General features: G+C 43.4%; 1 pseudogene; it reads left to right on the plus strand.

Annotated features, from left to right (window-relative positions):
- Positions 1–1102: 1102 nt before the first annotated feature.
- LOC100957429 lies at positions 1103–7428 on the plus strand (annotated as a pseudogene).
- Positions 7429–8682: the final 1254 nt, after the last annotated feature.

The following is an 8682-nucleotide window of genomic DNA, read 5'->3' on the forward strand; positions in this document are numbered from 1 at the left end:
CTTACTCAGGTCTACCACAGTATGCGTAGGATGAGAGCGGGACTCTTTGCTGCTGTTCACTGTGGTATCTCCATTTCTTAGGAAGGGGCTGGCACACTGAGTACTTCAGTGATTGCAATAAATAAATGGATGGATGGAGGAAATGCTGTTGCTCTATACAGAGCAGAGTTTATGGGAAGGAAAATGGAAGGCCAGCGATAAGTAGAGTGCTTAGATATATCACAAATACATATTTTTTAAATTTATTATAATTTATTTTTATTTTTTATTTTTTGAGACAGAGTCTCACTCTGTTGCTGTGGGGTTGAGTGCCCTGGCATCATCATAGCTCACAGCATCCTCAAACTCCTGGGCTCAAGCCATCCTCATGCCTCAGCTTCCTGAGTAGGTGGGACTATAGGTGCCTGCCACAACGCCCAGCTAATTTTTCTATTTGTAGACATGGGGTCTTACTCTTGCTCAGGCTGATCTCTAACTCCTGAGTTCAAGCCCATCTGGGCCTCCCAGAGTGCTAGGATTACAGGTGTAAGCCACCATAACTGGCCACAAATATGTTTTTAAATAAAAGGAATTCCTTCATCTTTACTATTCAACAAAGAGGCTCATGTCAGCCTGTACAGAGAGTTCCTAAATCATTAGGACTAATTTTTCCACAAGAAAATTTTGTTTTAAAAATTTGTCTTAAAAATCCTTCAGGAGAAGGGCGATTGCCCAGGAGCACACCCACTCCATGTTAGACACCATCAGAGCCAGCCCCCAGGAACACCTATGTACACCCTCTTTGATCCCCAAAGTCCAAGATGAAAAGAGGAGCAGGTCTTAAGATTGACATGTGTTTAAACTTGTGTTTTTACGTTTCTCATTTAAAGAGGTAAAATGTTCCCCCATTTGACCTCTTTAAATGAGAAATGTAAATAGTCAAATTATTGTCTATTTCTGGGAATATTGAGAACTTTCCCATATTAGTCCATATATATTCTAGAAGTCCCACGCTATGGAAATATTTAAGTGGTAACATGTATAATATGAAAACAAAAAACAGTATATTCGGAAAATTCTTAATCGCAGAATAAATTTCCAAGGACAATATAATTCTTCAAGTATGGGCCTAATGGTAATTTATTGAAAGTCGTCCAAATTTCATGCCAAAAAATAATCCAAGAATAGTTGACAGCTCCTCCCTTGAGGCATGAGGAAGATCCAGAGTGAAGAAATTGCCTCGTTCTTTTCTTTCTCCTGATCATTTTCTGTGTCTCAATTTTCTTCTATCCTATCCTAGAACTTCAGTTGTACGATTCTCTCTTTAATGTAGAAATTGCAAACAAATAAAGATGATATGAAGCTTTTTGGTGGTTTTTGCTGCACTTTTTCCCCCTTAAAGTAGACAAAGTATGAGCTGATACAGTGGAGGGTCCTTCTCTGCTTATCTAGCATCTGTTTTTCAGGAGCATTAATTTTACGTATAACTTTAGGAACGACCAATATACTCACTATCTTGACTATGGTCATAGATTTGTATCTATCAAAACATCAAAATGTGCATTTTAACACGTGCAATTTATTTTATGCCAATTATGCCTTAATGACAATATTTTTAAGACTTAAAGATGCACACCCATACTTTCTAATTAGAGCTACACTGTCCACTAAACTCCTGAGGCTAAGTCAATTAAAATGAAATAAACTTAGAAATTCAGTTCTTTAGACACATTTTAAATGCTCTGCTGTAGCTATAGTGTATTAGGGCAGACCAAGGACATTCCCATCACTGCAGGGAGTTCTACTGGATGGCTTTGCCATAGATAATTCTCCCACTCACCGCTCGTTTCCATTTTTATGCCTTACCTTATTTTATGCCTTATCAAAAAAAAAAAAAAAAGATACCCTGTTTTCAGCATCTACATTGAATCTGGGGAGGTCATTCTAAAATGCAAATCTGCCCAAGTCACTCTCTTGCTTAAAATTCCTCCAAGTTCCCCTCAAAATGAAGTCCAAACTCCTGCAAAGGGAGCTGAAGGAAGCACCTCTCCATCCTCATTTCCTGCCCTGTCTCTATCCTTTTCTTTTTTCTAGAAACGTTAATTAATTCATTCCCTTTACCTAGAAAGTTGTTTGCATTGCTACTTGGTGCATTTATGCTTCTATTTCTAAATTTTAAAAATGATCTTATCTATGAAGTCTTTAGCTCTTTTCGGACAATTAAGTGGCCACCATATTTTCTCCCATGGCAACTGGACCTGGGACTATTTATTTTAGGAGCTTGTGAGATTTTCCTTGTGGGTTAGTACTTAGCTATGTTTATGAGTATTTTATGTGAACTTGAAAAAGAAAATACAATCTCTGTTTATAGAGTAGGAAGTTTGGAACCAGGTATGGTGGCTCATGCCTGTATTCTAGCACTTTAGGAAGCCAACTTGGGAAGATTGCTTGAGGTCAGGAATTTGGGGCCAGCCTGGGCAATAGCATGATGAGGCCACTGTATTCTATCTAGCCTGGGTGACGGAATGAGAACCTGTCTCAAAACCAAAAAAAATAAGAATAGGAAGTTTGACATGGATATTTTACATCAGTCTTGTTGATTCTATTTTGATATGTGAATTTTATTTTCTCTGCTTATCTCTACTGTAGAATATAATATACTTTATTAAACATATGATAAGCTGGGTGTGGTGGCTCATGCCTATAATCCTAGCACTTTGGGAGGCCAAGACAGGAGGATTGCTTGAGTCCAGGAATTGGAGACTAGCCTGGGAAATATAGTGAGACCACCATATCTATAAAATTTAAAAAATTAGCCAGGCATGGTGGGTTGTGCCTATAGTCCTGGCTATTGAGAGGCTGAGGTGGAAATTAAAAAGCTGTTAGCAACTGAAGAACTCAATTGAAAAACTGCGAGATATATCTCTTATTGGAATTATTGGAAAAGGGGTGAAGAGATAACCTGGAGTATATGGTACTGAAAAGTCCAGTTTTAATATTTAATATGAACATCGTATACCCTTAGAATTCGGGCCCCAGGCAAGGAAGAGCTGATAAGGAAAAGGATTCCGAAAGAGGGTTTGGAATTGCAGCATCTGGAGGCAGAGATAACCCCCACTTTGAAAATGGAGAAACGTGGATTGTCCTCTCTGATGTGCTCCCCGTCGGGCCTAAGGATGGGCAGCTTCAAGAAATGACAGAGTGGTCACGGTGAATGGCACCTCCATGGAGGATGTGCTTTGTCCGTTTGCAGTTCAGCCCCTGAGAAAAAGCGGGAAGGTCGCTGCTATTGTGGTCAAGAGGCCCCGGAAAGTGCAGGTGGCCACTGCAGGCCAGCCCTCTGTTCACCCACAGCAACCGGCTTTTGAGGTGATGGATGACTTTGATGGCAGAAGTTTCTGCGGCGGGTACAGCGAGAGGAGCCGGCAGAGCAACCACCTTGGGGAGAAGCCGCAGCTGGGAGGACAGCCCGGAGCGGGGGCATTCCCATCAGAGGGTACGGCTGGGAGCGCAGCCTCAGCCGTGACGGCAACCGTGGCCACAGCCTGGAGCGAGACCTGGACCATGACTTTGGGCCACCCCAGCACCGGGACCACAGCCATGGCTGAAGGAAGTATCAACCCTGACTATCGCCAGGACTACGACCCAGACTTCGATCTGGCGTACAGCCCGGTCTACAGCCACAGAGCCCAGCACAATGCCGGGTACCTGGTGGCCCACAGCTGGGAGCACCTGCGCTCCCGCCGCTCCAGCCATGAGCAGAAGGGGCAGCCGAGGCATGCATACCAGCAGGACCTGGACAGGCCCATGGGGTCCTTCTGATGAAAAACAAAGCAAATGAAAAGTATGGCCTCCGGCTTGGAATCAGATCTTCATAAAAGAAATGACCAGAACAGGCCCGGCAACTAAAGACGGCAACCTTCATGAAGGGGACATAATACTGGAAACCAATGGAACTGTCACTGAGAATATGTCTTTAATGAATACCGGGAGATTGATGGAAAAGTCAAGAGGAAAACTACAGCTAGTGGTGTCATGAGACAGCAGGCAGACCCTCGTCAATATCCGGTCCTTAAACGATAGTGACTTGGAAAAAGAAGATATCTCAGAAATAGAGTCAAAATGATCATTTTCTCCAGAGGAGAGATGCCAACATTATTCTGATTATGATGATCATTCCTCAAATGAGAAGCTGAAAGAAAGGCCAAGTTCAAGAGGAGATGTGCTGAGCAGACTGTCCAAGATGAGTGCCACACCCGCTCACTTTAAGTCCACAGGGGATATTATAGCTGTGGTTGTCACAGAGACTAAAAGGAGCCCAGGTACCAAGAGGAACCCCCAGCTCCTCAACCAAAAGCACCGAGAACTTTTCTTCATCCTAGTCCTGAAGATGAAGCAATATATAGGCCTAACACCAAAATGGTGAGATTCAAGAAGGGAGCCAGCGTGGGCCTCCCCTTGGCCGGTGGCAATGACCCATGATATTTGTTGCTGGCATCCAAGAGGGTACCTCTGCAGAGCAGGAAGGCCTTCAAGAAGGAGACCTGGTTCTGAAGGAAAAGACACACGATTTCAGAGGGCTGGTTTGGGAGGACGCTGTTCTGAACCTGTTAGAAATCCCTAAAGGTGAAATGGGGACCATTTTAGATGTGTGTAGAGACGTCCTGGCTTGTGGCAGAGGGGATTCGTTTTTTATAAGAAGCCACTTCAAAAGTGAGAAGGAAGTGCCACGGAGCCTGGCCTTCACCAGGGGAGAGGTCTTTGAGTGGCGGACACTCTGTATGACAGCAAGCGGAGCCACTGGCTGGCTGTGAGGATCGGAAATGAATTGGAGAAAGGCTTAATCCCCAACAAAAACAGAGCCGAACAAATGGCCAGTGTTCAGAATGCCCAGAGAGACAATGCTGAGGACAGGGCGGATTTCTGGAAAATGCACCGCCAGTGATCTGGGGAGAAGAAGAACCTGAGGAAGAGTCGGGAAGACCTAACAGCTGTCGTGTCTGTGAGCACCAAGTTCCCAGCTTATGTGAGGGTTTTGCTGAGAGAAGCTGGTTTCAAAAGACCTGTGGTCTTATTTGGCCCCATAGCTGATATAGCAATGGAAAAGTTGGAAAATGAGTTACCTGAATTGTATCAAACTGCTAAAACAGAACTGAGAGATGCAGGGTCTGAGAAATCCAGTGGAGTGGTTCGGTTAAATACCGTGAGGCAAATGATTGAACAGGATAAGCATGCATCACTGGATGTGACTCTGAAAGCTGTGGACCTGTTGAATTGTACACAGTGGCTCCCAACTGTGATTTTTTTTCAACCAAGATTCTAGACAAGATATCAAAACCATGAGATAGAGGTTGAATCCAGCATCCAACAAAAGTTCTCGGAAGCTGTTTGATCAGGCCAACAAGCGTAAAAAAACGTGGGCACATATTTTTATGGCTACAATCAACCTGAATTCAGCCAATGACAGCTGGTTTGGCAGCTTGAAGGACAACGTTCAACATCAGCAAGGAGAAGCAGTGTGGGTGTCAGAAGGAAAGATGGAAGGGATGGACGATGACCCTGAAGACCACATGTCCTGCTTAACCACCATGGGTACGGACTATCTGAATTACGACAGCTGCCTCATCAGTGACTTTGAGCAAGGATGGAAATTGCTCAGAAACGTCCTGACATCTATGCAAGTTCCAATCAAAGCACACAAGCTAGACCCCAGCCTGCCTCAGTACACCAGCTCCAGACCCCCTGAGCCACAGAAAGGTTCTTCCAGACTTTATCAGGACAGTAGAGGAAGTTATGGCAGTGACACCAAAGAGGAAAAATACTGCCAACTGCTTTCAGAACACTCAAAGCGTGGTTACTATGGCCAGCCTGCCTGTACCAGGACACAGAATTACAGTGGTCTGTGAAGGGACTCTCCCGGGCTGCCTGCTGCCACAAAAGGGTAACATTCCTGCCAGGCCACCACAATGGTCTTCTCCAGTTAAAATGCACTGTTGGGGATATAGTAGGACTTGGGCTCGTGTGTTCTCATGGGGAACCAGGGACAACCAGTACAAATTAAGAACTGAGGGCTCTGTTTGTGGGGACTGGGTTAGAGGAGTTTGTGAATTTTTGCTCAGAAATAAGAGGAACACTACGGTCTGATACTGTTACTTGCTTCAGTGGACCAAAATCTGTATTAAATCTGTCTGCATAATTTTCATACGTGTATTAAGAAGCAATAACTATTTTTCCTCATCCATAGCCACGTACAAAGACCATGCAGAATGTGAAAAAAGGAATAAAAAATACGGTTGGACTTGAACTAAAAAAAAAAAAGAAAGAAAAATTGCAAGATAAAAATAAGGAAACCTCCAAGAAAGTTCAGCAAAAAGGCAAAGAAATAAAGTTAAAAAAGATTAGAGGAAAAATGGCTACTCTTTTTTATTAAATAAGTTTCACCGTTATTAATATGAGAAATAATAAATTATTTGATGAAAAAATAATTTTTTCATCTTCTGGCCTGGATTGGTCCTTGTGGGTGACACAGGAGTTGAGGACACAGTGGTGCAGAGTGCCTTAAAGGTGACTTTGACTTGGGGGTGATTAGAATGAAGACCAACTGACGGAGGTAGAGCTGATAAGATCAGTGGTTGTCTCTGCAAGTCGTCTCTCCCATCATAAGACAGAAGCAGGCCACCTCGTGGTCCTCTCCATAGTCACCTCATTAAGAGCTTATTCCAGCTCTTCCTTTTGACGTGACCCCCATAGCCATTAGTGCCAGAGGTTAGGACCCAGGCCAATTTTAATGTGTGCGGTCACAGACTTTGTTCTTCAAAATCTTGTATAATTTCCCGCTGCCTCTGAACTTTAAGGAAGATTAAAACAGTGTAGGAATTGCTATACATAGAAAATTACTGATTTTTCTAAAGTTGCAAATAAAAAGTCCTAGGGCCCTTTATGGCATCTTGGTCCCTTTCTCCATGTTCACAAGTTCCTCTCGTCTCAGAATTCCCTGCGATGACTATCGTTTGTAACATCAACCTTTTCTGGAATTATATTCTTATTTCTCTTTTCTTCATGTTTGCTTCTTCCACGGGACCGTGAGTTCACGAAGGGCAGCAAATGCCTTATGCTTCTAATTTTCCCTTTACTTCCCACTACATCGCCTTGACAAAGTAGTACTGGCTTCTGTCTTTTGAGTTTGTATTATAATAAGAAGTGCAAGGCCAAGCACTTCAGAGCCATTTCATCGAATGCTTACAAAAGCCCTGTGAGGTAGGGGATATTTTTATCTCCACTTTCCAGATGGGAAAACTGAGGCTCAGTGGGGTTAATAACAAAGGCCCCCCGACAGTGAATGGCGGAGCTGGGAGTCAAAGCCAAGCTGCCGGATCCCTCAGCTGGAGCTCCTAGGCACTAGGCTATTAGAACTGAGTATTCATTTTCTTCTCCTTTCAGGCAGATTAGTTTTCTTTCTGCTTTAGGAAGGTAAACTTGAGAATTTGGTACAAAAGGCAATGAACGATGCCATTCTATTCGCGTCTACCTTTTCTAGTCTCTCTGCCTCTCTATTATGATCGTATCTGGTCGCTGACTGAAAGGGCCATGGCTGAGATGTTTAAAGGAACGGGGGAATGTTTGAGGATCTTGAGAAGACCCAGAATTTGGTGGTCTCTAGCAATAATCAATATGCTAATCGCTTAACAATCCTCAAACGATTTAACAGCAAAACGCACAGGGTCCTGGGACAAATGCTTTCAATTCCGACCCTCCCTGCGGTGGGGAGCACAAAAGAATACTGTTAAAGTTAGTGGGGGGCCTGGCAGGATCCCAGGTCCATTCTGTTCCCGCCCACATCCTTGTCCTGGCCCCCTCGCCTGTCATTTCTGGAGAGAAAAGGGGTCAGGTCTCTCAGCGGTGGGGAATGTCCACCATTCCCAGTGCAGGCTATGAAACCCACTGGTCTCAAAGAAAAAGAATGAGGATTGTTGGGGAGAGGGACATTGTGGACAGGAATACAGAGAAAGGGCTGAAGGCTGATAAGTGGGCAAAAATAATGAGTTGAGAAACGCTTGCTAGCAAATGCCCAGAAATCTGTGAGAGGGAGGAAAGAGAGTCCCCGTGGAGAGCGAGAATGGGCAGGAGAAAGAAGCCAGGAAGGGTCATGTACAGTTAGCTGGCCCTCTGGGATTTATCCCACGGCCCTTCTCAAATTATTTTTCTTGTATTGACTTTAAACGTAATATTTTATATAATACAAAAGAATATATACTTATTATAAATATTATTTATATGCATGCTGTACATATAGATGGTCATTTTTAATTTATTAGAATTTCATGTCTAAATAAAGTGTGGGAAGGCCATACAGTAAGAAAAGCAGCCTCTATTCTAGTCCTGGGTCAGCATGCACAAAAGGAGAGAGAAATCTTTAACTGGGGTATGGGATTGATAATTTTTTTTTTCTTTTTACTACTTGAAAGAGTACTTTGCAGGTGAAAAAAAAAAAAACAATAACTTTTAGAAGCGTGAACAGTTTCCCCCAGTTTTCAGGGCTTACAGCCACGTCCCTCCACGGCTGAGCTGCACAGAGGCTTTCGGTTCAGGCCTTTCATCAGGGAAAGTCTTTTCTCCTGGTTGTAGTCTCCATTGATGTCAAGATAATAGAGCATTTTGTGCCCCAAATAACTTTTTTTTTATTAGCTTGTATGGCAAGAAGTT

Source organism: Otolemur garnettii, unplaced genomic scaffold, assembly GCF_000181295.1.
Source record: "Otolemur garnettii isolate 467f Iridium unplaced genomic scaffold, OtoGar3 scaffold00042, whole genome shotgun sequence".
Taxonomy (NCBI): Eukaryota; Metazoa; Chordata; class Mammalia; order Primates; family Galagidae; genus Otolemur; species Otolemur garnettii.